The sequence below is a fragment of the Podarcis pityusensis genome, assembly GCF_964106645.2.
Source record: "Podarcis pityusensis genome assembly, chromosome: 4".
NCBI lineage: Eukaryota > Metazoa > Chordata > Lepidosauria > Squamata > Lacertidae > Podarcis > Podarcis pityusensis.
The window spans coordinates 54,990,904-55,018,590 of NC_138027.1; the positions used below are offsets into that span (position 1 = coordinate 54,990,904).

At 40.8% G+C, this 27,687-nt stretch overlaps 1 protein-coding gene across 5 annotated transcripts in view; it reads right to left on the reverse strand.

Annotated features, from left to right (window-relative positions):
• The window catches only part of ERG (ETS transcription factor ERG), a 117,962-nt gene that overhangs the window by 44,749 nt on the left and 45,526 nt on the right, over positions 1-27,687 (reverse strand). The gene's annotated exons all lie outside the window — the stretch shown is intronic.

Sequence of the window (27,687 nt, forward strand, 5' to 3'; positions counted from 1 at the left end):
AGAGGTCCTAAAACAATGTTGTTTTTCTTGACGATATGCAGCTACAAGATTTTTTTTTTTATAAATGTCAATTGGCTTTGACAGTGTCAGCAGGTGTGATATGATGTGCAGTAAATATGGTGTGCCACACTGAAGCAGGATGCAGATGTCGCATGAACTGGGCCAAATTTGATATGGGGCTCCCCAGGGCATTAAAGATTTAGGGCCAAATTTAGGCTTGGGGTAAATTGCTGCAACCCTACTAATGTCAGAGGACAGAAGCATACCAACAACACCGAACTTTTCTGTTACATAAGAAAGTGCCTTCATAACAGGTCAATCTGTCTGTCCATCTCGTCCAAATGGCGGCAGCTCTTCAGAGTTGCTGCTACCAAATTCTTTTAACTTCAGATGTGATGGATTGAACCTGGGACCTGTTTTGTGCAAAGCATGCCCTTTACCACGGTGTCCCTTTCCCTTGAAAAGGGAAAGGATGGAAGTCCACGTATGGGAGAATTTGAACTCAGTACAGCCTCTGGTTTTAGCTCACCCTGAAGCAGCTCCCTTTGGCCGCTGTAGTGGTGAACTCAATACCTATTGTCTGTTTATAGCCTTCCAGATCTGTTTTAATAGGCTTATTTTCAATAAAGCTGGACTCATGTCAGGAAAATGTATGAATGGGGATGGGGTGGGGCAGTGTTACAGAAGGGAAATTGTACTAACCATTCAAATGCTTATGTACCATAGTTGGAAACCTGATTATGTCCCAGTGTTTGATGAATAGCAGCGCTGCGCACTGGATCTTCTGTCTCGCATGCATCATCATAATCAAACTTTCCCATGAGGCAGAGGGGGGAAAAGAATGCTGGCTCCACCTCTCTCACACATTACCCACTTTGTGTACACTGGTCTGATTCAGGGAACCTAAACGTATCCTGAATGCCAGACACTTGTGTCAGTACATGATGTGCATGTTTGCTCCCACTTCTGCATCATCAAAAAGAAAAAGAAAAAGAGGAAATGTATCACCTCACCAAAATAGAAACTACAGGTTTGCATATGCTAATCTATCTACGCAGATGTTAATGGGTAGCTTCAGGGCTTTCTTGTGCGTCTTTATCGTTAAGCCAGACTTGTACCAAACAGCCCTTCAAATAGAGGATGTCTTCAAATAGAGGACTGCCATCTATAAAGTGGGACACATGGCCACCATAGGCAGCTTCAATGGAGCTGTCCTCACAGTGAAAGGTATAACAGAATTCTTTCCGTGTGAAAATAATGATCCACACTGAGATATTAACATATGTGCAAACTGTGTATTCTAGATAGAATAAACTTAATTTTGCTTGCCTTTTCCTTCATTAGCGTGAACACGGCATTGGAGACCCAGGCACAGTGAGCCTAAGGTTGCTGGACCTGAGATGCAGGAAACAGTAAAAAAATGATGAGACTGCACCTTGGGGTTGAAATGGCCACAACTTTATTGTTGACAGATGTCAGTAGGCTTTGGCATAGGCATTGGGTATGCATCCTGTATCAACCAGTCCGATTGCTGGCTGGATATTTCATCAGGGTCAATCCTGGGTTACCATAGCTGTCAAGTGTCCCTTATTTGAAGGGACAGTCCCTTATTCCAGCGCCATGTCCCACTGCTGTCCCTTATTGGTGGATGTCCCTTAAATTTCAAAGGAAGCAGCACCTCTCCCTCCCTCCCTGCCGGCCAGGGAAGAGGGAGGCTCCAACTGTGTTGCTTGGCTGTGTTGCTCACCCAATAAGAAGTCTAAGAATGACTGGGGGTGGAGCTTGCATGCCTTGTGTGTGGCTAGTTAATACAAGCTGAGGGGGTTTTTGAATGCTGGACGCCATTTTGTTGCACGTGCTGCTGCAAACTTTGCAGTGCAAAGCCAGGCCGGGGAGCCATCTTAAGTTGAGGCTGCATAGGCCTTGTGGTGCATGTGATTCAGATTCTATTCAGTTGAACCTCTGGTTACAAAGTTGGTTGGACAGTGTTCTCGAAGCTACCAGCATGAGTTTGACCAGACTGCAGGAGGACAGGAAGACTGGAGTGCCTGGAACAGGTGAGGCTGCTGGTCCCTTATTTTCAAGGCTGCTGGTCCCTTATTTTCAAATCTGTAAGTTGACAGCTATGTGGGTTACGGATCCCTCCATTACACACATCAAATATGCCCTTTTAAAATGTGGCTCTTTTGGGGAGGCGGGCGTGTTATTAGGTTGTTGTTTTTATTTTGATTATATATATATTGAGGGTTTTATGTTGATCTTTTCTGTGAACTGCCCTGAGACCTCTGGGTATAGGGCAGTATTGTATATAAATTCAATTAAAAATAAATAAATAAATGATAACAGGGCAGTCCCTCCAGTGTGCCATTTGGGGAGTTCTGGCACTGTGGGTTAAACCACAGAGCCTAGGACTTGCCGATCAGAAGGTCAGTGGTTCGAATCCCCGTGATGGGGTGAGCTCCCATTGCTTGGTCCCTGCTCCTGCCAACCTAGCAGTTCGAAAACACATCAAAGTGCAAGTAGATAAATAGGTACCACTCCGGCAGTAAACGGTGTTTCCGTGCGCTGCTCTGGTTTGCCAGAAGCGGCTTAGTCATGCTGGCCACATGACCTGGAAGCTGTACGCCAGCTCCCTCGGCCAATAAAGCAAGATGAGCGCCACAACCCCAAAGTCGGTCATGACTGGACCTAATGGTCAGGCGTCCCTTTACCTTTACGACCCATTAGTGCCTGCCTGGGCATTCAGACAGACACCTTCCCCCTGGACCCCTTTACTGGGGTGCCCTGATACTTTGATTATCAGTAGTGGGGTAGGGCTCCTTCCCAACTACCTCGCTTAGACAAAGGGCCCAACTCAATGCCTTTTTCCCACTAGCAAGTTGTGACAGTTGCTGTTAAAGTGGTAGGCAAATCCCCCAGACAGGCCCAATTTGCATGCAGGCAAATTCTTCCCTGGCCCCGAATACAGTGACTAAGTAACTCCACAGCAAGGTCACACACACACACAGTACCTGCTTACCTTCAGGCAGGGCCAAAACATACAGGGTGGGGCAGGTGGAACTGTGCTGCTGAATGCAAGTGCAGCTGGTTTAAATAAGTTGGAGGCAGACCTGAGCGAAGCCACACTTCAGCCATAGTAGCCTTCCTTCATAGTAGCCTCTATATTTTATTGAGAATCCATTTGCTGCTTTGCATGGAAATGGTGCTAAAGAATTAGAATGCCAAAATAACCCATGTTTTAAGGCAACACAAAAGAGTTTAAGTAAAGAAAAGTGTATACAATGTATACATTATCTGTCAAACTATTTGGAATGGAGACAAGCATTTAGATTTTTTTTAAAAAATGTGTCAGTCCCAAATACAGTGGTACCTCGGGTTACATACGCTTCAGGTTACATATGCTTCAGGTTACAGACTCCGCTAACCCAGAAATATTACCTCGGGTTAAAAACTTTGCTTCAGGATGAGAACAGAAATCGTGCTCCGGTGGCGTGGCAGCAGAAGGAGGCCCCATTAGCTAAAGTGGTGCTTCAGGTTAAGAACAGTTTCAGGGTAAGTATGGACCTCCGGAACGAATTAAGTACTTAACCCTAGGTACTACTGTATTTGAAATTCATACATAATTTGTATTTTAGATCATGCTTCCTATATAAGAAGTTTTAAAATTTCCTCTTTTTTCTTTTTAACAGATTCTGAGCTTCACCGAATTAGATAACTCAAAGAAGTCAAACGTAAACATTACCGATTTATGATAAAAATCAAGAAAACTGTAAATAGTTAAAAGGTAGTATAATAACTGTTTTCACTGTGATGAGTAAGAAAGTGGAAGAATGAGGAACAATGTTATTTCTTGGAGTTTGTTTATTTTCTACCCTTTTCATCTCTAAACAATGGGTAAGAAAACCCAGTTCAAAACATTGTACAATACTTGACCTGAGACAATTTCACCAAACGCAAGAGAAACTTTTTGTGCTCTAAAGATAAAACATAAAAAGTCCATTCCAGTTTTGTAGATGAAGATTATCTAACATAATATTTACAACAACAAAAACATGCATTCTTACTCTTCAATCTCAAATTGAACTCCATCTCCTCATTGTTTTAGATACAGAGTAACACAGAATTCCTAAGGGAATTGTTTAAATATTGTTTAATATTTTAAAAGTATCTACTGTTGAATTGCATTTATTTTCTCAGGATATGTAACCACCCTTCCACTTCTAAATAAAGTATCTGACGAAGCAAATATAACTGATATTTTTTTTTTTTTTAGAATTGAATATTTTAAAGCACAAAACAAAAAAGCATATTTTTAAAAACTGGAAAAAAAGACAGAGAGTTGTAGCCAATTGCTGTCCCTCCACTGATGCAATAGAATGATGACCGATGTGAGCTTCACATCTTTGGGAATCCTCCAAAATAATGGTGGTGGGGTGCTGCACAAGAGAGGGGGGGGGAATCACAAAAAATCCTTTAAAATTGCCTTGATCCATTGAATCCTGCTCCCCATTCCTATGTTTCTTCATTGAACCACCACATGAGCTCTTTTCTCTGTGTACAGTTCTAATTGCTTCACCTCCAAAATGATATTGTAGAGTTGGAAAAGGTATAGAAAAGGGGAAACACAAATGAGTAAGTGTTGAAGCATTTGAAACTTTTTAATTTAGAGTAAAGACAAGTTGGGTACGCGGGTGGCGCTGTGGGTTAAACCAGAGAGCCTAGGACTTGCCGATCAGAAGGTCGGTGGTTTGAATCCCCGCGATGGGGTGAGCTCCCATTGCTCGGTCCCAGCTCCTGCCAACCTAAACGGCGTTTCCGTGCGCTGCTCTGGTTTGCCAGAAGCGGCTTAGTCATGCTGGCCACATGACCCGGAAGCTGTCTGTGGACAAACGCCGGCTGCCTCGGCCAGTAAAGCGAGATGAGCGCCGCAACCCCAGAGTCGGTCACGACTGGACCTAATGGTCAGGGGTCCCTTTACCTTTACTTTTAAAGACAAGTTGGGTGTGTGGGTTTGATAGAGGTGTATAAAATGATGCTGAGCGGGTTGTCAGAAGGAAGTCTGTCCTCAGTACTGTTGGACATCCCAAGCACAGAGGAGAATCTGCCTGACATTACTTCACCACCACTTCCCATTCTTGATGCATTTCCCACCTCTAGGGAGTTATCTCAGGCGAGACTGGACAGTGAGCCAGCCATATCAACTCTACCCTGTCTCCAAGGATGCAATGCTGGCTGTGCCAGTGCAAGGAAATCCAGCTTTCTCACAAGAGTGCATGCTTGATTGCCCAGTCCAAGGCTCGGGACACCAACTGCACGAATGACTTTGACCATCCTGGTCTTCAGAAGGAGAGTTCAGGGGGCATGTCAGCTGTTAGGATAATGTCTGGGCTTGTACCTTGTATCTTGGAGCTCTGACATAACCGCTGATTGCATACATTGTAACCTATGTTTGGACAATTTAGTGACTTCTGGAATAATGATGTTGGCAATAATCCAGCCAATAGTCCAATTAATTAATATTAATAGTAATGATGATGATGGTGCAACCATGAATGGGAGTCAGGACACTTAGGAGAAATTTGCACTAAAATGCTGGTGAATTTTCATGAGGATTTTCTTTTTAAAAAAATGAATTACAAATGGCTGCTGAAATGTGGAGAACTGAATTTAAGACTGGAAACATGAGAAATTGAGAGAACCAAAATTGACAGATCCTTCCATCCCTATGTGAAGGTTAGGTAGTACCAGGTTTTTATTAACCATTTGTTCTTATTTGCTTGCGACAATTAGCATTTGTTCTCATTTGCTTGAAGGGTTATTCTTTCATGCCACATTTTTCCGTGCATTTTGCTGTCATTTTCTTAACCGCAAAAAGTCAACTTACTTTAAAGTAATTTGTTGTGTTAGTGTTACAGAGTGCTTTAATCCACTTTAATTGTTTATGCCTAAAATTCTGGTATGCACCTGAATCCCTCTTACAAAACACGGTGTGTTTTTAACCTATTCTACATTATTTTAATTCTGTACTTAACACTTTCTAATCAAGTTTCAAGCCCAGCCAGGAAACTGAGATGTCTTTTCCTTTCTTTTTGTGATTATGTTTCAGAGATTAAACTTTTTTAAAAAAAAAAAGTACAGCAGTTATACATTCAGTTTTAAAGAGCAAAGTGTTATTCTTTTAAAAATAAGAATGTAAATGTTTATGCTTTCAAAGTTCCATTTATAAATGGCTTTAAGCAATTAGTGACAGATTGCTAAAGGGAAAAGGTATGTTTAGATTCAAATGTTTCCAGGAGATGTGGAGACCCTGGGGACGATTTAGGGTTTTTTTTTTAATTTAAAAAAATTAAAACTGTTTTTGGGATTTTTTCTTAGGAGGTATTAATTTTATGTCAATAAAACCATACGTTTATAAGACTTTGCCAGAATACAAGTGACCACTCATATACTTTTTTGGGGGGGTTAAATACAGCAAAAATGAAACAAAACAAAAGCAGTATATATATTACAAGTTCTACTGGGCTTTTTACATATCTGTTGAGCTAAATATGTGTACGGTAATTGCATCCTTGCCCTGGTAGGTGCATTATGTGACCCAGAAGAGCAGCAAAGGAACAGAAAGGACACTGAGCGTTGGGATGAAATCAGGCCAAATGTTAATGACTGTAGCAGGCAGGATAGAAGTTAGCATGGCAGTAGGGCCAGGATCACATCATGATTCCACTGCCCAATGCTGGTAGAATGGAATCTGCAGGGTTGGACCAAGTCCAACCCGCTTCATGAGAGTTGGCCTCTTTGCATACTTTGGATACTGTCTTGTAGTTAGACCCCATCATCCCTGACCACTGGTTCTGTTAGCTAGGGGTGATGGGAGTTGTAGTCCCAAAACATTTGGAGGGCCGAGTTTGAGGATACCTGAGTTAGACCATTCTTTTCCTCAAGCTTATTCCCCAAACATGTCAGATTCTTCTGCCACTTAAACACTTGGTGGTTTCTAGACAGTTTTAAGGTCTAGTATAGCTGTTCTCACAAGCACAGTCATATTCCAGGTTGTCCCTGAGGGTTTATCGTTAATATAAGGTAACCTTTTCCTACTCCTCCCTCTGTAGTATTTCCACAGAGGAGTAATCCTCATGTCAAAAGTGTATGGTCCAATCCCCACATCTCTGTGGAAAGATGACGAAGTTGATGGGGGTTGGTTTAGTCCAGTGTTCTTCAACTCTGGTTCCCCAGATGTTGTTGGATTACAACTCCCATCATCTACTTTAGCCAATGGTCAGAGATTACAAGCTCCTGTGTAACAGCATCTGGGAACCCCAAGCTGAAAATGCTGCCTAAGAAGAGTTCAAGTGAAGTTTAATTAAACAGTAAAAACTACTGTTAAGCTCTACTAATAACTAATTGAAGCTATATTATGTTAGTTAAAGTAAATTTAACATTACTAGTTTTGGAAAGAAGTCAGGGTTAATCCTTCATCTTAACTACACTGTATTCAAGTAAAAGGATCTCTATTTTCATAATGCTACTTTTGTGAATTATCATGGTTATTAATCCTCTGCCCTTTTCTTTGATTCTAAAGAAATGGCCTTTCTTTAAACAGAAAAGTACTGTATCAGAATTTATAATTAGCTGTGATACTAAAGAAATAAATTTTAAAAAGAACTTTCTTCTAGTTATCTTCATAAATAAGCTTTAATAAGTTTAAAATCTGGGCAATGGAACCATTTAAATGTGTCTGTTTCAAGGTAATTTCAGGTGTGCTTACTTACAAGTAAATATGATTAGCTTCACAGTCTGTATATCATAATAGTGAAGAAAGATGGCAGGTATTTTCAAATGGAAATTGTCCGAATCTGAGCCAATTTGAAATCTGCAGAGCTGAATGTGAATATGTGTTTTAGTCACTAGATGGTGCTCAGTGTTCTTCTAAAATGAAAGATTTAGTTGAAGTGATTAGGCCACTGGAACAGGCTGAGAATATAAATTCTCCCTTATTTCACAACAGCATTTGACTCCATTGTTTGCCCTCAACTTGCTCTGCTAAACTAAATATTGCCTTCTATCCACCCAGTCGACCTGTACGGGCTTCTTCCAACATATACCCTAGCCCTCTCTGGATCAATTAATTCCCTGTAATGCATTTTCAGAAAAGCAAAGGCTGCCTTACACAGATCAGAGATCCATCTTGCTCAGTGTTGTCACTACAGGGTCTCAGACAAGACTCTTTCCCAGCCATATCTAAATATTGTGGGGGAGCGAATATGGGACCTTCTATATGCAAATGGCAGGCTCTATCATTTTACCCATGCTCTTTAGACACCCTGCAAAGAAGTTTTGGGTCAGCACCCCTATCCTATTTTTTGTCTTTGACTTCAAGCACACACATCCCTCCATGCTAGACTCCTTCCACCAATCCATGACCAAGTCCGCTTTAATCTTTTATGGAAGTTACTGATACTGTTTGAGTATCAAACAGTAACTTAATACTAATACTAATAATTTTATAATTTATACTTTACCCATCTTGGCTGGATTTGTCTGTTTCATATTTGTGTGGTTTACATATTGGGTCATGTATATATTTACAGGTAAGTAACACCTTAATGAATTCAATTTATTTTGCTTCCACGTTTGCATAAGATTATAACTTTAATCTGCAAATTTGGAGGGCAGGAATAACCACATTTATTTTGAAACAAGCTAAATTCTTTATAGGAGCAGACAGACGCCCAATACTGGGATAGTATACAGTTTGTACTTCTTAGTGGCTGAAAACATGAAACAGATGTGAAATATTTGAATATAGATCCTAGTGAACCAGAAAGGCTGGGACTAATCCAGATCATTCATAATAATTCAAAGCTGTCACCCTTTGGCCACCATGATTCTCTCTCCCCCTCACACGTGCTGTGGAACTTATGCAATGAACATGCAGATCCAATTTTCTTTCCTACAAGTATGCTTAGCAGTGCTCTTTCCAAACACAAATAGTTAAAAACTATTTTCTGTCACAACAACCTGTTCTGATGCTGAAGCAACAAAAAACAGCTCTACGTTTGACTTATTTGAACAGGAGACCACACACTGGCACCAAACTTCATAGCATTTGCACCTAGTAATCTTGATGGAAAATGAAGTCATAGCAAATCTGCTTATTTGATTCCAATAAATAAAAGTAGGCCATTTTGGCCCAAGGCTGGTTTTATAGCGTCCAATCCATTTGGTCATATTCAGCACTCTACTCAACACCAGCTCACCAACAAACGGTTTTCTTAATGAAGCATTCTAAGAATAATCAGCAATCCTGATTATTTCACCACAAATTCTGACACACACATACAAAATATTCACAATACTTGACCTAAATTTGAGCTGCTTGAAGGCTTATTTCTGCTCCTTCTCAACTTGACTCTCCAAAGGAGTGTATATTCCAGGCAACACACTTACATACTGTCCACTCTGTGAAATACTGAGCTAGCTTCAGAAAACAATTACTTTGCAGTAAAGTGAAACTACATCTTCAAGTACCACTTTGAAGCAGTACTCTAATTATTACAGTCCAGCAAGGGGCTTCTGCAGCTGGTTCCTATTTGCAGCTTAAAGGTGAAGAGCCATGAATGCAAGCTGTTCTCCAGTCCCCTCCCCCCAGCCACAGAGCAAAAGCCCTAGCAGTACGCACTCAGTAGAGCAAAGCCTACATTAGAAGGGGGGAAAATAGTTTCCCCATACCCCTCATATTTAAGTCCCCCCTCCTTTTACTCAGATTTCATTATTTGTTTCAGATCTGTCACATCTCCCAATGGCTTCATATGCTGTGATCCAAAAATCATTTATATCTACCATGGAATACAGAGAAACCTCCACAACACAAAGCAGTTTGATGTGCTTGGCAAGTCTGTTTGGCCACTGATCATCTACAAGTTCATTATAACAGGCTTCTGCAAAAGAGTAGGCACACAGGATTTGCCTAGCACAACTTGCTACAAGGTTCTACACTTCTCATGCTTCGTCTCCATCCAGTTCTAAGCAGTGTATGATTTGCAAAAGATGCCTACTATGCCAAATGCCAGAGCAAAATCAGTGTACTGCCATAGTTTATTGTGTTTATTATTAGCACTGTAATCAGAATGCCCATTCTTATTCATTTGGTTTGAATCTCTACTATGTCATACATGGCAGATGGCCATCCAACCTCTGCTTAAAAAGCTACAAGGAAGGAGAATCCACCACCTCTTGTGGGAGCCCGTTCCACTGTCAAACAGCTCTTACTGCCGAAAAGTTTTTCCTGATGTTTAGTCGGAATCTCCTTTCATGTAAGTTGAATCCATTAATTTGGATCCTACCATCCAGAGCAGGAGAAAAGAAGTATGCTCCATCATCCATGTGACTGCCCTTTAGATATTTTAAGGAGGCTAGCATATCTCCTCTTAGTCTCCTTTTACCTAAATATATTCCAACTCCCTCGACTTATCATCTTAAGGCTTGGTTTCCAGATGCTTGGTCATCGTGGTCACCCTCCTCTGCACATGTTCCAGCTTGTCAGTATCCTTCTTAAATTGTGGTGCCCAGAACTAGACACAGTACTCCAGCCAGGCAAAATAGAGCAGTATTATTACTCCCCTTGATTGGGACTCCATACTTCTGTTGATGCTGTAACAAGTCTTAGGAACAGGGCAATGGAAGGAGGATTAAGAAAAACAGTTCATAAATTACACAGTGAATGCAAATGGCCCAGTCTTGAAAGTTTCTTCACTGATAAATAAGTGCTTGTGTACAATAAGTGTGGCACCATCCTATTGTCATAATCTGCAGTATTGCACTGGCCTTGAAAAGACCTAGGATCTGGGAGACCAGGTTTCAAATCTTCACTTGGACATAAAGTTCACTGGGTCACTTCAGGTCAGTCACTCATTCTCAGCCTAGCCTACCTCACAGGGTTATTGTGATGATAAAATGGGAGGGGGGAGCTGAGTGTGTATGTCACCTTGAATTCCTTGGAGGAAAGGTGGGATATGCATGCAAAAAATAAAATAAATAAATTATATGGTGGCAAAGAGCATGTGACTCTTAGGTCATATCCTATCATTATGCTCTGGGGAAAACTTTCAATCTTGCATGCATTTTGTGCTTCTGTTCATCCTCTCTCATTCTGTGGGAGTAAAGCGTGAAATAAACATGGCACGTTTTGCATAATAAAAGATAGCAAGAGAAGCATCATGTCTGAACTGAGGAAATTGTTTGTTTGCCATGCACTTGCAGAGTTGCAATAAAAAAGTTGGCCCTCTGTCGTTTTCACTGACTCTTCTGTTATGCAAATCATAAATAGCAGATTTTTAAAATTATGCATCCGTTTCTCTTGCAGTCCAGCTCTTTCTATCAGGTCCCTTCAGCTGCAGAGGAATAAACAGGATGCTGCATTCCAGAGTACAATTCTTTGTTGAGGAGCTTCAACAGAGTCCCTTACCACCTCATTTCTTTTAAAAAAACCACAAGAGCAGCACTGCTGTGCCAGCTCAGATTCTCTGGGCTACCTGGATGGGCAGAGACAAGGAGGGAGTTCCAGCACGGCAGAGCTCATGATGCCTTCCATACCAGGGGTGTGTCCGGTGTTGAGTTCTAGCACAAGAATGAGGAGACAAGCAACACCTTGTGGTTGCCAGCATCTCTATGCTCTCCACTATGAGCACCTAGTCAGGGCAGTAGCAGCAGCTCAGAAGTAGGTTTTAAGAGCTATGTTTTTGCAGGCTATGTTAATGCCAGTGTTTTATTAAGCAAACACATTTCTCACAATATTATAAATGTAATCTAACTAGCCAAAGCAAAGTTTGCCTGCTCTCTCAAAGTCTCTCTAGGAGGGAAAAACATGGAATGCAATATTTGACTTAACCCACATAATTGCATTAAAATTTGCTAAATGGTTTTAATCGGTTGCCAAGAGGTTGGGTTTTGTGGTTCCTGAGTTTTGAAGAGATACAGCAAGTGCTGTGATGTTGCTAAACTCCCTTTCTAGAAGCAGAAGACCATGAACTAAATCCTGAGGGAGATAGTGTGCTGTGCACTTTCCACTGATCTCACTCAAATCAGTGGCTGCTGGAAGCCCTCAAAATTACTTGGGACGTGGCCCGTTGAGAGTTACAGCTCGAGGCCTCAATAATAGAAAAAATAAGCTGCTGCTTTATAAAAGCCAAGCAGGCCTTATAAACAAGAACATTGTGCTGGAAAACACCCAGATCCAACACAAGCTTGAGTATCCTCCAGCACTACTTAGAACAGCAGATTCACATACTTTCCCAAGCCTCTAATCTTGCAGGTCTAGTGATCAGTAACACAAGCACAGAGGACATGGAAAGTCAAGAGAGAGAAAAGTTGTAGATAATGTTCGATAAGTCTCTGGATTTGATGACACTTTAGCTTTAGCACAATATATTTGAATTTAAAGAAATGTGCTAGTAAAACATTTCAACAGTTGGCCCTGATGTAAGAATGCTGATGGAGAAGCCCACTGTAACTTCTTAATATTTAGTGCAGACAGCTTCTGATTCAACTTGCAAGCCAAGTGGATTGGTGGCAAGTGGGAACTGAATGTGTTTGTCAAACAAGTGCTTAGCACTTGAGGTCAGGCAGAATATTTGTATTCAGAAGGAAAGTTTGTGAACTCAGAATAAAAAGCTGAGCTTGTCTAACGTTCATGGAATGCCATTTCAGCCTCAGGACAGATACGAGAAACGAGTCAACAGCAGGGCAGTGAAAGGATACAGAGTACAGAAGTATTCTAGGTGAAAATATATAAACACAGGAAGCTGCCATGTTCTAAGTCACAGGGCCCCTGCAGATTTCCCTTTTATTGCACATTCAGCATGATTGTGTTCATGATGCTACTGGGGCAGTTACACGTGATTCCACTTGTAACAGTGTTTGTGCCTGCACGGGTTTTGGGGTGGCTGCAGTGCTGTACTTTCAATCAGTGCATATCCTGTAACTTCCTACTGAAATTCAACAACTTTTTATACCACAAATGTTTCTTTGTATCTTGCTTTTGCTGTGCTACAGCCACTCTGGATATTTTATCATCTGGTGTACCATCTGCCATGGTCACCTGTAGTAGCACAACCAGACATTTTCATCTGCCCCAGCTGCAACAAAGCACACCTCTCCCATATTGGTCTCTACAGCCACAGCAGGCGCTGTAACTCTCCAACAGTTTGACTTCACCCCCAAAGGTGCACATTTCCATCGTCTCCCAAGACAGATGGATGCCAACCAACCCTTTTAAGCTAACGGTCATCCCCACAGCTTATGGCAGCAAATTCCATGTTAATTATGCATTACGTCAAAAAGTGTTTCCCTGTCCTGATTCAATTCTCCATCAGTGTTATTAGGGGTCCCTGAGTTTTAATGTTACAAGAAGAAAATCTACCTATTCACCTTGCAGATACCATGCATTATTTTATAAATCTCTATGAGTCTTTTTTTTCTAAACTAAAAAGCTTCAGTTACATAGTCTTTCCTTGTACAGAGGCTATTCTAAGCTCTATCACTTTGGTTGCACTTTTCTGTACGTTTGGAAAGATTGCAATATAAAATGGAACACTCTGAATTGTATACTGTATTACCCATGTATCCATAAAGAAACTATGATACTGAAAGTCTTATTTTCAATACCTAGCATGGAATTGGCCTTTTTCACATCCACTGTAACTCTGTTGACATTATCATTTACTAGCCCCCCACCCCCACCCCACCCAGCCACTACAGAGAGTCACAGACAGTTCAGATCCCATCAGTGTATATTTTAATGTTAGGCTTGTTTGCCTAAACATGCATCACTTCACACTGATTTTCACTGAATCACATTTGCCATTTTGTTGCCTGTTCACCCAGTTTGGAGAGATCTTTGCAGTCCACTTCAGCTCTCACTGTCCTAAGTAATTCAGCATCATCTGAAAAGTTAGCTACTTCATTCCTCAAAGTATAACTAAGATTTAGGCTTTTCAGTATGGAACCCTAAGCAGTTCCTTTGCATCACTTGTGGGTTTAATCCCATGAAATGTCACCCAAATGATAAAAAGCTATTTTCTGGGAGAGCTGAGGTGGCAAGTTCCCAAATGCACATGCCATCCAAATGGCAAACCAAGATTATTTTAAGGGAGCCTTCCAAAAAAGGTTTTGAAGATGCTTGCAAGTAGGACATTGTGCCTCACAGCTATAATATCATAAAATCCATTCAATTTAAATTAATATATTTGGGCAGACAGCTATATTAGAATTCTTGTTGTTTTTTCTGTTATAATGGTAGCCTGTGGTATGACGAGTCCGTTTCAAAAATCTGTGCAGTTATTGCCTTTCTTTCGCCTGGGGCATATCATGTGTTTTCAATTTCAATGAGCTGCACTGCACTACCTCATTAAAAGAAACACTTATGCAAAGCGAAAGGATGTGCATCATGACACAAGGTATGCTTGCCAGCTTTGAAGGCTGAATGGTTTCCAAGAAGAATATCAAGCAGCTATACTGGCAGTTAGTAGTTGTGGACATTATCTGAAGCACACTAGAGTTCTGTAGGTCGACAAAAGTAGGTCAGAGGATGAAAGCAACATGTTGCAAGTATCCTCAACTTCTTGCCCAAGTGCTCCTATGTGGGGCTCTTGCCACCTTACCATGTCCTCCTCCGGGATACTACAAGTTCTAAGGATCTCAAGCAGGGTATTGCACTCTCTCACTTCATCAGTTGCGGGGGGGGGGGGGGAGGGAGAACAGTCTGTGGATGCTGAGCATGTTCAGTTCTTAGTGAGCTGTTTTTTGTCCCCAAGGGTCCCCCCCCCTTGCAAAACTAGGTGTGGGGTCCAGTACAGTGGCACCTTGGGTTACAGACACTTCAGGTTACAGACGCTTCAGGTTACAGACTCCACTAACCCAGAAATAGTACCTCGGGTTAAGAACTTTGCTTCAGGATGAGAACAGAAATCTTGTGGCGGCAGCAGGAGGCCCTGTTAGCTAAAGTGGTACCTGAGGTTAAGAACAGTTTCAGGTTAAGAACGGACATCCAGAACGAATTAAGTTCTTAACCCGAGGTACCACTGTACTCCCCTCTTGATTTCTAGTGCTGCTGCTTTGGCTGCAGTGTGGTCAGCAGCGACCATCTGAGTTTCTGTTAGAGGGTGCCAGTGGTGAGGAAGGAGGGGGAGTCCTGAGAGAACCTGAGGGAGGAGTCCCCACATTTATTATTTGTTTTTCTTAATTTATATCCCGATCGTCTTCCATAATTGTACAGAAGACGGCATTGAGCCCAAGGCAGCAAGAAAAGCTATTTTAACTTAAGGCTACATCCCATATTACAGAGGCGTCCAACAGGTCGATTGAGATCTATCGATTGATCGTGGCGTGTCCCTGGTCAATCCTCCTGTTCAATCACGTGACCCTGATCCCCCCCCTGAAAAAAAGCTTAACAACTTTGATGGGTAGATCACTGCCAGTTTATTTATAGTGGGAGTAGATCACATTTTCTTGGAAGTTGGACCTGCCTGCCATATTACATCACCTCTGAGGATTTAATTGAAAAACACTATTCTGTTGAAATGATTTCATGAAAGCAAAGACTGCTTTCGAAGAAACAAATCAAAGATTATCACTCTTCAAATTTCAATTTCTGTTTGTTGTTTGTTTAGGAATTTCTAAAAGTTTGAATGGAAAAAATGGCCATACTTAGAAAATTTAATTTCAGCCTGTCAATACTACAGATCAAGGCAACCTTCAAGAAATTCAAGTCAACGATAAATTGTTTCATTTGCATTATTGAAAGGGTGAACATCAAAATTTAGAAATATTAAACCTGAATTTTAGAGCTATGAGTTTTGGTTTTTCTAATTTTTAAATGGAAGTCCATAATTACGTTATTTGTAGAAAATAATAGCTGTTTCCAACAAAGTCTAATTCAAAACCAACTCAGGATTTTGAAGGTCCCCCCCCCCCTAGAATGCTGCTATTAATTTATTAATATTTTTATAAGCCAACCTGCACAGTTTACAAACGTATCACTAAATTCCCACTGAAAGGGAAAAAGAGGTTGATTCTTGATGCTAAATAAAGCAGAGTCTAATGCACTATGAAAGGAAGACAAAAAAATTTGATTGTGTCAAGAGCCCAGACGTTAGGAACACTGGCTGCAGTGTGATATCATGAGCCCAGAGAAAGACTCACATAAAAAACAAGGTAACCCTCAAATTCTCAGAAGTTGTCTCATGGGCTATGACCCTGAAATCAGTGGTGTTTCCTGTATAAGGAAGCAATCTCTGAAACTGCTGCACTCTAACTACACACACTTCATTTTGTTCTAGTACAAGAGCATTAAAGCACATTTTCCTCCCTGAAGAATCCTGGGAACTTTGGTTTGTTGAGGGTGCTAGCAACTGTAGCTCTGTAAAGGGGTAAACCACAGTTCACAAGAGACTTGCAGAGGAGAAACGTGTGTTAAAAGTATGTTGTGTTTGTAGCCTTTAGTAAACTTTCCAGCTTGTTCTCCCTCACACCTTTTCTGCTGCTGCTCATTTCTAATATACTTCTGGCTATTTCTTCTCCCTAAAGGAGTATTGACCCCACAATATCTATGTGAGATCTGTGTGCACTACTAGAGATTCACCTGTCACTTCTTACATAGGAAATAAGGGCTATTTTAGCATATTTTACACAGCAGTAGATCCCAAAGTGGTGTGCTTGCATGAGCCACTAAGCATGTTTGTAACTAATTTGAGCTTCTACTGTCACTGGGATAGTGACCCTAGTAAACTGTATCTCCTTCCATGTGCAACTTGTGCATAAAGTGGCGTCGTCAACCAATCCATCTTCACCAAGTAGTTAGTTTCCTTCTCCCTAAAAATATAAACACTGCAAGGGACTACGAACTGAGCTAATGAAGCCTTTTAATTAACCATCATAAGATTTTTGCAGTTAAGTGCCTCTTGTTCACAACAACCAGCTATTTATTCTGAGCCTCTTTGTGGGCTTTCCAAAAATTATTTTAAAATATATGCATCAAACAATGAAGATAATCTTGTAATGTACTTTTTTGTTTTGTAGGTGGGGGACCTTGTTCATAAATGCTAGCAATCGGACTTATGTATTTCAGTGGGGTTTCTCAAGCTGTTTACAAGACAATTACATCATTTTTACTACAGGCTTAACAATGTCTATATCAACCACATTTTGGAAGGTCATCAAAATGTCAGGTAACCTCAATGACTGTTACATCTGTGACATGGTTGCAGTGTTGGTGGAGATGATCATTCTATGTCAAAATAGCAAGATTAATTAAGGGAAAGACATTAATGTTTGCATGGTTTTGCAGTCTCAAACTCAGACAAACTCAGGCTCCTTGCACCATTGGCAAGCTGGAAGAGACCATGGACCAGAAACTAAAAAAGTTTGTTTTTTGCTGCCTTTCGTGCTCCACCAGTGATTTCCTCCACAGCCATTTGGGTAAGGTCAGATCTTCTCTGCTCCATCTCCCTTCCTCCTCCCGTCTGTTCAGCTGCCTGCCTCTTTTCCTCTGCTCACTGTTTTCCCTTCTGTCTCCTTCCTTCCTTTTTCCCCTTCCTGCAACTCTCACCCACACTCTCTGTCTTTCTTCCCTCTGAACCCTGCTAGGTGCTCTACTCACATTTTTAATAGTGCTGCTAGGTGACTAGGGAGGAGGCCCCATAGGGCTGCTATGATGGTTCATGGCAGCAACTTGATTCCTCCACCGAGGTGCCCAGAGTAGCCTCTGTGCTTCGCCCGACTACCCAAGTAGTGGGGAAATGGCCTGGGGAGCACAGGGGCAGATGGACTCTTAGCCACTCCAAGTTAGAATGGAGAGGTATGATTCTTGTGCCTCCCTGTGCCTGCACCCTTGGAAGCCAACCTCGTCAATCCTTAGGTATATCCCTGCTTAAACTTCCTTCTGAGTTATTTTTGAAATGAAGTGGAACTAGCAGCACATTATGAAACAATTATTTGAAGAAACCAATATAGATTCTTATAAAAGATTACAAAACACAGCATTGTAAAACAAAAGGTATATTAATTATAAAAGTTGTCTGGAATTGCCATATTCTGAATTTTCTGTTGTAGATGCTTCAGTAACTGTAATACAAAATAGAGGATTCTGACTCTAATGTATTAATTCAATTTAACTTGCAATTCATCTAAGAAATCTTGCTATGAATGCAACTCTCCTAAAATATATGCATTTTGCTACGTTATTATATTTTATTCATTGCATAATTAAGGGAGCAAATCTAACAAATTTTATACATGTTCCTATATGCTTATTATTATCAAATACTCAATTTTTCTTTTTGTTTAGGCCAAACATCATAATAAGTCAAATAGCAAGTCCTCAGTCACCAGCATTTGTTGGTCATCACATTAGATGACCAATTTGGTGTCATCACATTAGATGATACAATGAAACTGATAAGCATTGACTTGATGCTCTATAAATGCCAAAACTAAAACCTTTCATGTATGGACAGCAGCTAGGCATTTCAGAAAAAAGAATTTCAATAGCTTTCTCTCCTTTTATGCAGAATTTTCTTCACCTGTCATATAATGTAGAATTTGCATTCCTGCAATAAAATGCTTAAAGATCATGTTAGCTGTACTGACCATGCAAATATTCTTGCATTTTCTGATAGGGTTTGGTCTCTCAACTAAATAATGATCTTAAACTATAACCACATGCGGTGTTTTTTTTTGGTTTTTTTTTAAAGGGAATACAGAGGAAACTCTTTGCTCAGCCAAGTCAGTCACACTTTTGGCTATGGAACAATTTTCCTCTGTTTCTGAAGCCAGAGGCACTAAAACAGGCCTCTGTTATATGGCTTGATTCACAAGACAGTTAAGCCAAAGTTCTTGAATATAAGCTGATTTGAGAAATCAGTGCAAATCCAACAAGCTGGGTAAAACAGGGTTATCAGAGCGAGAAATTCCACAGTAAAATAAGTGTGTGTGTTACTAATTATAAATCATATTTATACAGAACATGATACAAGCTGAACATCCATCCTGCAAGGTCAAAGACTAGCCGACAATGCACAAATAAATAGTGGTTCCGTGCAACTCCATGTTTCTTTACCCTCTTGCTTCCTAATATTGTACAGTGGCACTGTTGCATTGCACACTTCCCTACCAGCAAGTAATACCAGCTCACACATTATACATGTGCATTATACATGGCATTACCAGGAAGAAGAGAAAGACTGACATGTGGTAGTACAGTTCTTTATGGGGGGTGTCCAGTTGGTGTCTGTTCACTGACCAAAGGCATCCATTAGTGAAACAGGGAGGGAGGCCATTTTGGGGCAATTCTTCTTCCCCCTGCAGCCCCCTGTGTGCTGCAAAATTTTCTCCTGGTGAACACCCAACCATGCAAAGTATATTGTGGGGGGTGGGAGAAGAAGGGGAGAGAGGGAACTGCCTCCATCCATATTCCACTGACAGATGCTTTCCTTCTGCACAGGGACACCAATTGGTACCACCTTATATTTCTGCCATATTAGTCATTTTAGATGGTCAGTGCAGTACTAGGTGTGTGTTTTTTACTGTTGCTTTAAAGCAGAAGAGAAGAGGAAATAATAGGTTATTTATTAGCTTTGATCCAATGCCTGTAAAATGCTACAGTTAGGGAGAGCTACAGTTCAGGTGCTTCTTTATTTAAGTTCTATAATTACTCAGTGACTGAATAAAAAGTGGTGTTTGCAATTTTGTGAATATTTCTTTTTTCTAAAAAAAAAATATTATTAGGTCCTTAAGAATTTTAGGAATGTAGCTGTATTGCCATTTCACTACAGACTCAGGCTGTGTTTACATTACCATTATTTTTCTCAATCTGGATTGTAGCTGCTTTGGGAAATGCCATCAAAATGCAGTATTTCATAAGAAATGACAGGATAGGTATGGATTGTGACTACTTTTATGCACGTGCCACTCCCCAAATGAACACATCAGAGTGCACTGGACACAGAGTGAAAGGTAGTGTGTGCACAGCCTAAGTTATCATATCTCACCATATTTCAACCAGGCATTGGTTTCAATTCATTAATGAAGGACAGTTTTCCTGCAAACATTCTTTAATAGCATGCTCAGTAATTCTTTCAGGATAAAAGCCACAATCTAAATTATTCCACATGTAAACAAGAATGCTATGCCTCATATATTATCAACAATTCAATATGTAGCGTATTACACATTAAGGATCCAAGATACTAGGCATACACAATCATCTCTATGCTTGCCTCAGAAATGACTGGGTTGTTTGCAAACATTACCTTTTCATGAAAGGTAATGTTGTGTGTACTGAAAAAGGAGTCTTATAAAAAATAAATATGTTTTTCCCTGCAGTAGTCATTTTTTGAAACACAGCATCTTTTAACTCTGTCTAGCCAAGTCAGTGGAACTTTGCACCTCTATAGATTTGAACAGGCAGACCTCAAGTTGTGGCACCTCAAAAAATGGCTGGTGTGGGGCAAAGAAATCAACACACTTACTGAGGACTCTTGGTCCAAGGAGCAGCATTGGGTTGTTTCTGACCTGCACCAGCCATTTTCAGGCAGAATTAAGAAGGGAGGTCTGTTTATTAAGATGATCTTTGCCTTCCTCGATATCTGCTAATATTCCAGCACCACTGCTTGAATCTTTGAGCACCCCTGCTTCAAATGCTTTCCCCCGCCATAGCAGTTACCAGCTCTGCCATAAACCTGAAGAGAGGGGCGACAACTCTGCATCTCTCATTAGGACATTTATTTTTCTCCTCTGATTTCCCCGATACTCTATATCTCAGAATGGCATTCATTTTGAAAACTTAACAATTCACTTATCAATTGTGAGAATTCAGCCCAAGAGCTCTCAGAGCAACTTCCAGAATTTAAAAGACCAGATCTTAATACTTTCTAAAACCACAGCAATAATAAAACAGCAGCAGAATCAGCATTAAAGGGGGGGGGGGGGACACACACACAGCAGAATGAATCAATAGCAAATGTTTTAAAATCCAAAAATATCTTAAATCATCTTTAAAGGCCTGCAGAACTATGAGTTATGGGGTTAATACAGGAATGAATCACCATCTTTCTCTAATACTACCTAATGCTACCAGTCTGAAATATCACCACAAACATTAAAGGTTTTGAAACTTCATTCTCTATGAAGCCACGCAAATAAGCTAAAAATTGACAATTTTTGCTATATTCCAAAATGTAAGGCAGCTGCTTAACAATTCAACGTGGAAATGTGTACAACAGCATTAAGTGCATTCAAATTACCTCTGCAGCTTGGTATAGCATAATAATTGCCTTGCATTGCTTGGATTTCCCCTGACTCCAGTGATCATACAGTCAAGCATATTACTGTAAATGAATTACTGCAGCTATACTGTACAGTTGTCTGAAAAGGCTACCAGATATCGGTTTAGCTAAATTTGATCAGGTTTATTCACATTTGACTACTGGTTAGACACTGAATAGCCAGCACAAGTGCTTTCAAGTCTGGTGCAGCAATTCTTTTACCATAGTACACTACGGAAGTCCTAGTGAAATGTGATATCAATGGGCAGCAAATATTGCATGTCGGTGCACAGATTTTGTGAGACAATCATCCTGTGGAAATTTGCCCACTAAATGCTGTCAAAATTTCCAAACTGGCAGTCCAGTAGCAGTGCAGGGCACCTACAAAGTGGGAGTGATTGCTGCTGTAAAACTAGCCCTTTACTTCAACAGTGTTGCAAGGATAAATACCTTAAAGTGTATAGTGCTCAGAAATTATAGGAATGGATCAGTGGAGGGGAGACCATTTGAAATACTGTATGCACATGCACATGACATCTAAGGTTCTTGCTCTTAAAATAGCATTGGTTTGCAACCATAGATATATTAGAACTACCTTGAAAAGTTTAATTCTCTACCCCATTATCTCACATCATCAGTTTTAGCTTCATTAGATAAGTGCCTTGTTTTAGGGATGGTGATTTACTTTGATCATCACTTCAAGCATATTTTTATTAATAGCCACAATATGTGGCATAATTTTTGTAATTACTATTGCTACTACAGGAAATCTAATACAGTTCTAAAGCATATACCTTTTCTATTTATGGTTCTTATAGCAGCAGATGAAAAGCTTATTTATCAGTCTAGTGGATCTGATTGCTTTAAAAGTGTGTAGACAAAAAGTTTGTTGTTGCTTATCCTAAAGCATCTCATGGTAAACATAGAATGTAAGCTAAAGGATAAGAGATAACTTTTGTTTTCCTAGGAAGTCAGCATGCTGATTGCTATTGATAATAAGACAATAAATATGTACTGTGTCGATAAGAAAATAAAGAGCATTCATAATTGTTTCACTGAGAAATCTTTTAATAAGATGGCCTTAATTTCAGTATTGAACTTTGATTCTGTTAGAAGGGGTTTGGCTTGATTTTGTTAGGATTTTGGCTTCATAGTTCCAAATATAGGATCCATCCCAACATCTGGTTAACACAACACACACAAGTCAATGCACATGTGGAAGAGAATGTGGCTGCTACTTTGCTGGTCTTAAGGACAGACACATTGTCTCTGTCTACATTTCTGCCTGTCTGTGTCCTTTTTCTTACTTTTTTTTTTTTTTGTAAGACTGCACATGTGTTTCTTCCTTTCTGCTCTGAATATGACCAGCCTATGATACAAGGAACATCCATTCAAAGCATGTGGTGAAGATATCGTTAAGTGTCTCTATTTTACCCAAATTATGGGTATCTGAAATTAGAATGAACCAATGCCTCTGGTTATTTCCACAAGAACATATACACTGTGCTAGGCTGGTCATACGTTTCATACATCACTTTTATGAATATTAAAATAAAATAAAAAATTACAAGAATATCATTGAGCATGCAAACATAAATAAATCACAAAACAAAACAGTCATTTCTACAGCTATCACTAGATGCAGCAGCAACAAGAGTTCCTTGCTCTCCCACAGGATTTGCTTGTAAAGCGTGAGTTTGTCAGGAGATGCGGAACTGTCTCTCTCACTGTGGGTTAGGCTTAGCAACATTACAATGCTTTGGGCCTAGTCACCTGAAGTTTCATGAGGATTTAGAGCTCTGACCAAAATCCATGCAAGACACGGGAATGCAACCTGCTTCCTGCTTCTAAACAATGAAAGTCGGTCAATCAGGCATTACATACTCTCCAACATTCCTCAGGTGAAAATAGGGACATTTCTTACTCTCCCCCAACTGACCCTCCGCAACCCACCCCCAGCAGAGCATTTCTGCCACCGCACGCACCCTCCACAGTCCTAAGAAAACCCCTTAATCCAGATTATATTTTACTGTGTTCTTTGGTAGATTTACAAAAAGAGAAACACCAATGAATAAATTTTAGAAAGGGGCAAGATTAAACATGGATGCACAAAGCAATTTTTTAAAAAAATCCAGACTCCTTGTGCTCTGCTCCCCCTTTCGTCCAGGGTAGCCTGCCTCTGCCTGAACCTCAGGGCTGGCACCTCACATGAGACTGTGCCTCAGTGGTGTCAGCCTCTCCTGGCCCGCTCTCCAGCAGCCAATATGATATGCCCAAGGGAGGAGTCTGGCAGCAGCAGTCATGGAGAGGCCATGGAAAGGTAATGGGATGCTCTCTTGCAGCCACCACTGCTACCGCTGCCACTTAGAACAACCACCAGCTCATCCTCCTCCCTGTGCTCAGTGGCAGTGGCACTGGTGGAGGAAATAGGGACATTCCAGGATGAAATCAGAAACTGGGGTGGCTTTTGTAATTCCAGGACTGTCCCTGAAAAATAGGGACACTTGGAGGGTATGGTGTTATGGAGGATGGGAAGGAATCTGTAATGGCCGCTTTAGTGAGGTTTGTCCATTGTGGCAACTGGAGCCAATCATCCCCCGGTATCAAGCATTAAAAAAAAAAAAATTCTCTTCAGAATCTCAAAGCCACACGTTCAGGGCTGTCTTACCCACAGGTGCTAGGGGTGCAGGGCACCCAGGCACCGGGCTCTCAGGGTGACCAGGCCGAGAGTCCGGGGCCCAAGAGTTGAGTCCGGGGAAGAGCCCGCCCATCGGTCGGAGTGCCACAGTGGGCTCTGTTCAGGAGGGGTTAGTTCAGGAGGGGTTAGTTCTGCTGTGGCAGGCTCTGTGCCGCAAGTTCGGGGGCGACCGAGCCAGTGAGACGCTGAGGCAGCCAGCCGGCTCCGCCCTTCTGCGCGCCTGGGACTGGGCAATGGGGGGGCGGACGGATCTTTGCACCCCGGCACAACATATGCTTAAGACAGCGCTGCACACGTTTTAGAATTCCTTTATGTTCTCTTCTCTGGCCAACCAGTTCTCTGCACCACTCATCCAATCCTACTCCAAAACTATACCTATGGCAGTGAGGTCCCTCACATGTGTTTCTAAACAGATGTGACTTGTTGGGCTGCTGTAAAATCAGCTCTGGTAGGAAAGCTTTTACTCCGTTTGTTGTTATGAGGCCTGTTCAGAACAGCAAATTATTGGTTGCAATGTTGGGCAAGCATATGAACTGGCTCACTGAGTGGGAAATGTAAAAACAAAAGCCCATATGAAAATCTAAAATTCCATCAATCTATAAAGGATGTTTATAGAGACAAAAAAAGATAATTTCAGCCACAACTAATTTATGCAACAAAGCAGTGACAAATTCAGAACATCATTTCTTTTCTTTTCTCTTCTCTTTTTAAGAAAAAGACCATTTATAAGGACAGAAAAAACAGAAAGCTTAGCCATTTATTATAGACAGGACAGTGGAAGACAACAAATTTCTCTGCAGCTTTCTAAATGGTATGCCAGCACCCATTGTAAAGATGAAGCCTAGTGTGGTAGCTCAGCTCCTCCAATTCCTGTATAGATAGCAGTGGGAGGCCAGGGAAAGGGATGAGGGGGATGCTCACCAGCCCTGGATATTTAATAGAAATCATTAAAATCTATAAACGAACTCATATCAAATTCAGGGGGAAGATTAAAGTAACATGTTGCCCTTTGAACACATCATTAGCACTGTTCTCCATCTGGCTGCTGGCAATGATTTTTGGATTTGTTCAGAAATCCTGACTTATAAAACAAAGAAAAGGTTCTTTCCCACTTCTTCTTCTTCTTCTTCTTAAATAAAAACCAATGAGTTTTGTGCTGGTTTTTTCTCTCTTAATTGACACACAGAGAGAAGACAGAATGGCATTCAATAATTTCCTTCTTGTAATTTCACTAAAAATTCCATCAATCCACAGAACCGAAAGAAATTTACAAGCAAAATAAATGTGAACGACACACATTTTAACTTGTTTGCTATGATGAAAAAATTGATTGCATAACAATTTCTGCATATTTATGAGCAACCCTGATTTCCCCCCATGTTTCTTATTTCCATAAGTATTCAGAATTAACCATGTCAGTATCAGTCAAGTTTGAGCACATTTTATTTAGCTTAAAAATATGGATATCTAGACCTGGGAGTAAGTGCCATTGGACTCAATGTATAGGGTTAGATACTGTGAACTTTTTATTCTGCTACTCATAAAAGCAAAGAAGACAGCAAATAAAAAATAAAAGCATATGCTACACATGTTGTCATATAAAGAAAGTCAGTTTGCCATATGGTGATCCATAACTGATTTTATCTTGGAGAGAAAATAGACCCATAATTAACTTAAATAACAGTAAAAAAAAAGTGTGACTTTTAAATAAACCAAAGATAATGAAGTAGAGCTGAGCTGAAATTTCTTGTAAGGCATTCTTGTGATGAAACCTGAGATTTTTTCTTTTTATCATCCTGCAAGAAAAAAGCCACTTTGCTTAATTTTCTCTCAATATTTTTCTAGTGGACACCATTTTCCCCTCCCAATGGCCCAGAATGACATGAGGCCAGAGGCAGGGGTGTCAGAAACAAAACAATGACCAGGCTGCCACTTCTGCTCTTTCTTTTTTCTTTTTCTTTTTAGAATAATTTTTTATTAACCAACCAATCACATCAAATCAAACCAAATTACATAAATTCCAAATTACAGAGCCGAATTTTAAATTTTTGTTGGGGGTACCCATATTTCAAGTTCCGAAGGGATCCAATCAACTTCTTGCTTCTTACTGCTGTTTTAATGTCCACAAATCTAACCTTATGATGTTCACAGTACTATCCAGTCCTTTCTTATTATTTTTCCACATCTCTTGTTGTTATTTTCATATATTTTTCCTTTCTCTTTGTGACCTCTGATAGTCTCCGCAAGCTGGTTAGAACAGTTTGTAATCCTGCGTGGATATTTTTTTTTTAATCCAGTAGCCATATCCAGACGTTTTCCATATAACATCACTTCCATACATCAAAACAGTCTTAATCTTCACCAATCTGCCTCCTTTCTCAAAACCTCTGAGGAGATTCACTAGGAATGCAGTCTGAAAACAAATCCGTTCTTCCTCCTGGCTGTAAATCCTTTGGCAAGATGGCACTCCGAATTAATTGCTGCGCCATTCCCAAAAGCTCTTATTGCTTCTCGGTCTCCATAAAGCATATTTTTGGTTAAAGTTTATCTCCACACAGACCTTAATCATCCTGCTTGGGTCAGTTCAACCGACGATTCTAATGAGGAGGGGTTCTTGTAAATCACATAGAAGGAAAGTAAAAAAGGTTCCCCCCCCCATTCAGCCCCGTTGCCAACATACCCCGCCTTTGGTGTATCTTCATCGTAAAATATTCCTGTTTCTCCAGCCCGTCGTCTTCTTTCGCAGAGGTCACTTAAATTAGCAGACTTCACTCCCCTTCTTCACTTGAAATATGTGCATTTGCTTCTTTTGTAGTTAATTATTCCAAATTGCTGCAACCAGTGCGCGATCAGAGACAGCGTCCAGGAGAGCCAATGTCCACATGGGGGCATTCTGCCTAGGGCCCTCACCCCCTTCTTTCGAATTAGGGGGTGATTTATGGGCACAGCAGGCAAGGGCAGTGTTCCCCATTTCCTTGGGGCAACAAGGGAGGCTGCCTACTCCCATAACAGCCTCTTAATTACCCCATGTGGGTCGGAGAGATGGTATTGTCGGCCATCTTCCAATGCACCCCCTAGTGGCCCCCGCCACTTCTGCTCTTTCAACAGGGTCCAAAAATCAATATTCCAGTATTCACAATGAATAAATATTGTGCTTCTGTACTATACATATACAAAACTGACAACACAAAATATAAATGGTTTATAACTAAATAAATCACTCAGCTGAGCAGGGCTGGCCTACCCATGAGCTCAGGTGAGACAGTTGCCTCAGGTGGCAGCTCTGGCCTCCAAGAAGCATGCCACTCACTGCCACTGCTGCAGCTGCCACTGCCTCTTCTGACACCCGCTGACACCTGCTTCTCTCCATCCTCCTTTTACTCCCCCCTCCACATTCAGGGGAGGGAAGTTTGGAGGGGAAATGGTGTCAGCAATGGAAGGATGCAGAAGAGGAGGAGGCAGGGGGCTGCAGAGGAGGAGGAAGTGGGGGGCAGCATTTTCTTTTTTGCCTCAAGAGGCAAAACATCCTGGGCCAATCCTGCAACCATACTATTATTTAGCAATCTAACCTACCAAATCTGTTAAAGCCTTCAACAAACTTATTCAGGTGATGAACACACTTGTCATGTTATAAGAACTTATTATTATTATTATTATTATTATTATTACTAC